Here is a 5,928-nt window from a genome sequence, read left to right as displayed (position 1 = left end):
AAAATCCTTATATCGAAGGATGGACCCCCCACCAAAGTTGTCCCCACCTCAAACTCGTGCTGCCCTGATAGACCCAAGGGAGCCCTACAAACTGACATCAGGAACCTGGACTGCTGAGTTTTCTTTCCCAGGGAAAATGGCCAAAGTGTGTGCCCAGGGGCCCCTGGCCCTGACTTCAAAAAATCCTTATATCGAAGGATGGACCCCACACCGAAGTTGTCCCCACCTCAAACTTGTGCTGCCCTGATAGACCCAAGGGAGCCCTACAAACTGACATCAGGAACCTGGACTGCTGAGTTTTCTTTCCCAGGGAAAATGGAAAAAGGATGTGCCCAGCGGCCCCTGGCCCTTGGCAGGGACCTCACTGCAAAAAATCCTTATATCGAAGGATGGACCCCACACCAAAGTTGTCCCCACCTCAAACTTGTGCTGCCCTGATAGACCCAAGGGAGCCCTACAAACTGACATCAGGAACCTGGACTGCTGAGTTTTCTTTCCCAGGGAAAATGGAAAAAGGATGTGCCCAGCGGCCCCTGGCCCTTGGCAGGGACCTCACAACAAGAAATCCTTATATCGAAGGATGGACCCCACACCAAAGTTGTCCCCACCTCAAACTTGTGCTGCCCTGATAGACCCAAGGGAGCCCTACAAACTGACATCAGGAACCTGGACTGCTGAGTTTTCCTTCCCAGGGAAAATGGAAAAAGGATGTGCCCAGGGGCCCCTGGCACTGACTGCAAAGAATCCTTATATCGAAGGATGGACCCCACACCGAAGTTGTCCCCACCTCAAACTTGTGCTGCCCTGATAGACCCAAGGGAGCCCTACAAACTGACATCAGGAACCTGGACTGCTGAGTTTTCTTTCCCAGGGAAAATGGCCAAAGGGTGTGCCAGGGGGCCCCTGGCCCTCACTGCAAAGAATCCTTATATCGAAGGATGGACCCCACACCGAAGTTGTCCCCACCTCAAACTTGTGCTGCCCTGATACACCCAAGGGAGCCCTATAAACTGACATCAGGAACCTGGACTGCTGAGTTTTCTTTCCCAGGGAAAATGGAAAAAGGATGTGCCCAGGGGCCCCTGGCCCTGGGCAGGGACCTCACTGCAAAAAATCCTTATATCGAAGGATGGACCCCACACCGAAGTTGTCCCCACCTCAAACTTGTGCTGCCCTGATAGACCCAAGGGAGCCCTACAAACTGACATCAGGAACCTGGACTGCTGAGTTTTCTTTCCCAGGGGAAATGGAAAAAGGATGTGCCCAGGGGCCCCTGGCCCTGACTTCAAAAAATCCTTATATCGAAGGATGGAGCCCACACAGAAGTTGTCCCCACCTCAAACTTGTGCTGCCCTGATAGACCCAAGGGAGCCCTACAAACTGACATCAGGAACCTGGACTGCTGAGTTTTCTTTCCCAGGGAAAATGGAAAAAGGATGTGCCCAGGGGCCCCTGGCCCTGACTGCAAAAAATCTTTGTATCGAAGGATGCACCCCACACCGAAGGTGTCCCCAACTCAAACTTGTGCTGCCCTGATAGACCCAAGGGAGCCCTACAAACTGACATCAGGAACCTGGACTGCTGAGTTTTCTTTCCCAGGGAAAATGGAAAAAGGATGTGCACAGGGGCCCCTCGCCATGACTGCAAAAAATCCTTATATCGAAGGATGGACCCCACACCGAAGTTGTCCCCACCTCAAACTTGTGCTGCCCTGATAGACCCAAGGGAGCCCTACAAACTGACATCAGGAACCTGGACTGCTGAGTTTTCTTTCCCAGGGAAAATGGAAAAAGGATGTGCCCAGCGGCCCCTGGCCCTTGGCAGGGACCTCACAACAAGAAATCCTTATATCGAAGGATGGACCCCACACCAAAGTTGTCCCCACCTCAAACTTGTGCTGCCCTGATAGACCCAAGGGAGCCCTACAAACTGACATCAGGAACCTGGACTGCTGAGTTTTCTTTCCCAGGGAAAATGGAAAAAGGATGTGCACAGGGGCCCCTGGCCCTGGGCAGGGACCTCACAACAAGAAATCCTTATATCGAAGGATGGACCCCACACCAAAGTTGTCCCCACCTCAAACTTGTGCTGCCCTGATAGACCCAAGGGAGCCCTACAAACTGACATCAGGAACCTGGACTGCTGAGTTTTCTTTCCCAGGGAAAATGGCCAAAGGATGTGCCCGGGGGCCCCTGGCACTGACTGCAAAGAATCCTTATATCGAAGGATGGACCCCACACCGAAGTTGTCCCCACCTCAAACTTGTGCTGCCCTGATACACCCAAGGGAGCCCTACAAACTGACATCAGGAACCTGGACTGCTGAGTTTTCTTCCCCAGGGAAAATGGAAAAAGGATGTGCCCGGGGGCCCCTGGCCCTGGGCCCCTGGCCCTGTCTGCAAAAAATCCTTATATCGAAGGATGGAGCCCACACCGAAGTTGTCCCCACCTCAAACTTGTGCTGCCCTGATAGACCCAAGGGAGCCCTACAAACTGACATCAGGAACCTGGACTGCTGAGTTTTCTTTCCCAGGGAAAATGGCCAAAGGGTGTGCCAGGGGGCCCCTGGCCCTGACTGCAAAGAATCCTTATATCGAAGGATGGACCCCACACCGAAGTTGTCCCCACCTCAAACTTGTGCTGCCCTGATACACCCAAGGGAGCCCTATAAACTGACATCAGGAACCTGGACTGCTGAGTTTTCTTTCCCAGGGAAAATGGAAAAAGGATGTGCCCAGGGGCCCCTGGCCCTGGGCAGGGACCTCACTGCAAAAAATCCTTATATCGAAGGATGGACCCCACACCGAAGTTGTCCCCACCTCAAACTTGTGCTGCCCTGATAGACCCAAGGGAGCCCTACAAACTGACATCAGGAACCTGGACTGCTGACTTTTCTTTCCCAGGGGAAATGGAAAAAGGATGTGCCCAGGGGCCCCTGGCCCTGACTTCAAAAAATCCTTATATCGAAGGATGGACCCCACACCAAAGTTGTCCCCACCTCAAACTTGTGCTGCCCTGATAGACCCAAGGGAGCCCTACAAACTGACATCAGGAACCTGGACTGCTGAGTTTTCCTTCCCAGGGAAAATGGAAAAAGGATGTGCACAGCGGCCCCTGGACATGGGCTGGGCCTCAATGCAAAAAATCCTTATATCGAAGGATGGACCCCACACCGAAGTTGTCCCCACCTCAAACTTGTGCTGCCCTGATACACCCAAGGGAGCCCTACAAACTGACATCAGGAACCTGGACTGCTGAGTTTTCTTTCCCAGGGAAAATGGAAAAAGGATGTGCCCAGGGGCCCCTGGCCCTGACTGCAAAAAATCTTTGTATCGAAGGATGCACCCCACACCGAAGGTGTCCCCAACTCAAACTTGTGCTGCCCTGATAGACCCAAGGGAGCCCTACAAACTGACATCAGGAACCTGGACTGCTGAGTTTTCTTTCCCAGGGAAAATGGAAAAAGGATGTGCACAGGGGCCCCTCGCCATGACTGCAAAAAATCCTTATATCGAAGGATGGACCCCCCACCAAAGTTGTCCCCACCTCAAACTCGTGCTGCCCTGATAGACCCAAGGGAGCCCTACAAACTGACATCAGGAACCTGGACTGCTGAGTTTTCTTTCCCAGGGAAAATGGCCAAAGTGTGTGCCCAGGGGCCCCTGGCCCTGACTTCAAAAAATCCTTATATCGAAGGATGGACCCCACACCGAAGTTGTCCCCACCTCAAACTTGTGCTGCCCTGATAGACCCAAGGGAGCCCTACAAACTGACATCAGGAACCTGGACTGCTGAGTTTTCTTTCCCAGGGAAAATGGAAAAAGGATGTGCCCAGCGGCCCCTGGCCCTTGGCAGGGACCTCACTGCAAAAAATCCTTATATCGAAGGATGGACCCCACACCAAAGTTGTCCCCACCTCAAACTTGTGCTGCCCTGATAGACCCAAGGGAGCCCTACAAACTGACATCAGGAACCTGGACTGCTGAGTTTTCTTTCCCAGGGAAAATGGGAAAAGGATGTGCACAGGGGCTCCTGGCCCTGGGCAGGGACCTCACTGCAAAAAATCCTTATATCGAAGGATGGACCCCACACCGAAGTTGTCCCCACCTCAAACTTGTGCTGCCCTGATAGACCCAAGGGAGCCCTACAAACTGACATCAGGAACCTGGACTGCTGAGTTTTCTTTCCCAGGGAAAATGGAAAAAGGATGTGCCCTGGGGCCCCTGGCCCTGACTGCAAAAAATCTTTGTATCGAAGGATGCACCCCACACCGAAGTTGTCCCCAACTCAAACTTGTGCTGCCCTGATACACCCCAGGAAGCCCTACAAACTGACATCAGGAACCTGGACTGCTGAGTTTTCTTTCCCAGGGAAAATGGAGAAAGGATGTGACCAGGGGCCCCTGGCCCTGACTGCAAAAAATCCTTATATCGAAGGATGGACCCCACACCAAAGTTGTCCCCACCTCAAACTTGTGCTGCCCTGATAGACCCAAGGGAGCCCTACAAACTGACATCAGGAACCTGGACTGCTGAGTTTTCCTTCCCAGGGAAAATGGCCAAAGGATGTGCCCGGGGGCCCCTGGCACTGACTGCAAAGAATCCTTCTATCGAAGGATGGACCCCACACCGAAGTTGTCCCCACCTCAAACTTGTGCTGCCCTGATAGACCCAAGGGAGCCCTACAAACTGACATCAGGAACCTGGACTGCTGAGTTTTCTTTCCCAGGGAAAATGGAAAAAGGATGTGCCCGGGGGCCCCTGGCCCTGGGCCCCTGGCCCTGACTGCAAAAAATCCTTATATCGAAGGATGGACCCCACACCGAAGTTGTCCCCACCTCAAACTTGTGCTGCCCTGATAGACCCAAGGGAGCCCTACAAACTGACATCAGGAACCTGGACTGCTGAGTTTTCTTTCCCAGGGAAAATGGAAAAAGGATGTGCCCAGGGGCCCCTGGCCCTGACTGCAAAAAATCCTTATATCGAAGGATGGACCCCACACCGAAGTTGTCCCCACCTCAAACTTGTGCTGCCCTGATACACCCAAGGGAGCCCTACAAACTGACATCAGGAACCTGGTGTGCTGAGTTTTTTTTCCCAGGGAAAATGGAAAAAGGATGTGCCCAGCGGCCCCTGGCCCTTGGCAAGGACCTCACTACAAGAAATCCTTATATCGAAGGATGGACCCCACACCAAAGTTGTCCCCACCTCAAACTTGTGCTGCCCTGATAGACCCAAGGGAGCCCTACAAACTGACATCAGGAACCTGGACTGCTGAGTTTTCTTTCCCAGGGAAAATGGAAAAAGGATGTGCCCAGGGGCCCCTGGCCCTGGACAGGAACCTCACTACAAAAAATCCTTATATCGAAGGATGCACCCCACACCAAAGTTGTCCCCACCTCAAACTTGTGCTGCCCTGATAGACCCAAGGGAGCCCTACAAACTGACATCAGGAACTTGGACTGCTGAGTTTTCTTTCCCAGGGAAAATGGAAAAAGGATGTGCCCAGGGGCCCGTGGCCCTGGACAGGAACCTCACTGCAAAATATCCTTATATCGAAGGATGGAGCCCACACCGAAGTTGTCCCCACCTCAAACATGTGCAGCTCTGATACACCCAAGGGAGCCCTACAAACTGACATCAGGAACCTGGACTGCTGAGTTTTCTTTCCCAGGGAAAATGGAAAAAGGATGTGCCCTGGGGCCCCTGGCCCTGGGCTGGGCCTCACTGAAAAAAATCCTTATATCGAAGGATGGACCCCACACCGAAGTTGTCCCCACCTCAAACTTGTGCTGCCCTGATACACCCAAGGGAGCTCTACAAACTGACATCAGGAACCTGGACTGCTGAGTTTTCTTTCCCAGGGAAAATGGAAAAAGGTTGTGCCCTGGGGCCCCTGGACCTGGGCTGGGCCTCACTGAAAAAAATCC

This window comes from Lonchura striata, unplaced genomic scaffold, assembly GCF_046129695.1.
Source record: "Lonchura striata isolate bLonStr1 unplaced genomic scaffold, bLonStr1.mat Scaffold_131, whole genome shotgun sequence".
Lineage (NCBI taxonomy): Eukaryota > Metazoa > Chordata > Aves > Passeriformes > Estrildidae > Lonchura > Lonchura striata.
Note: the sequence above shows the minus strand (reverse complement) of the source record.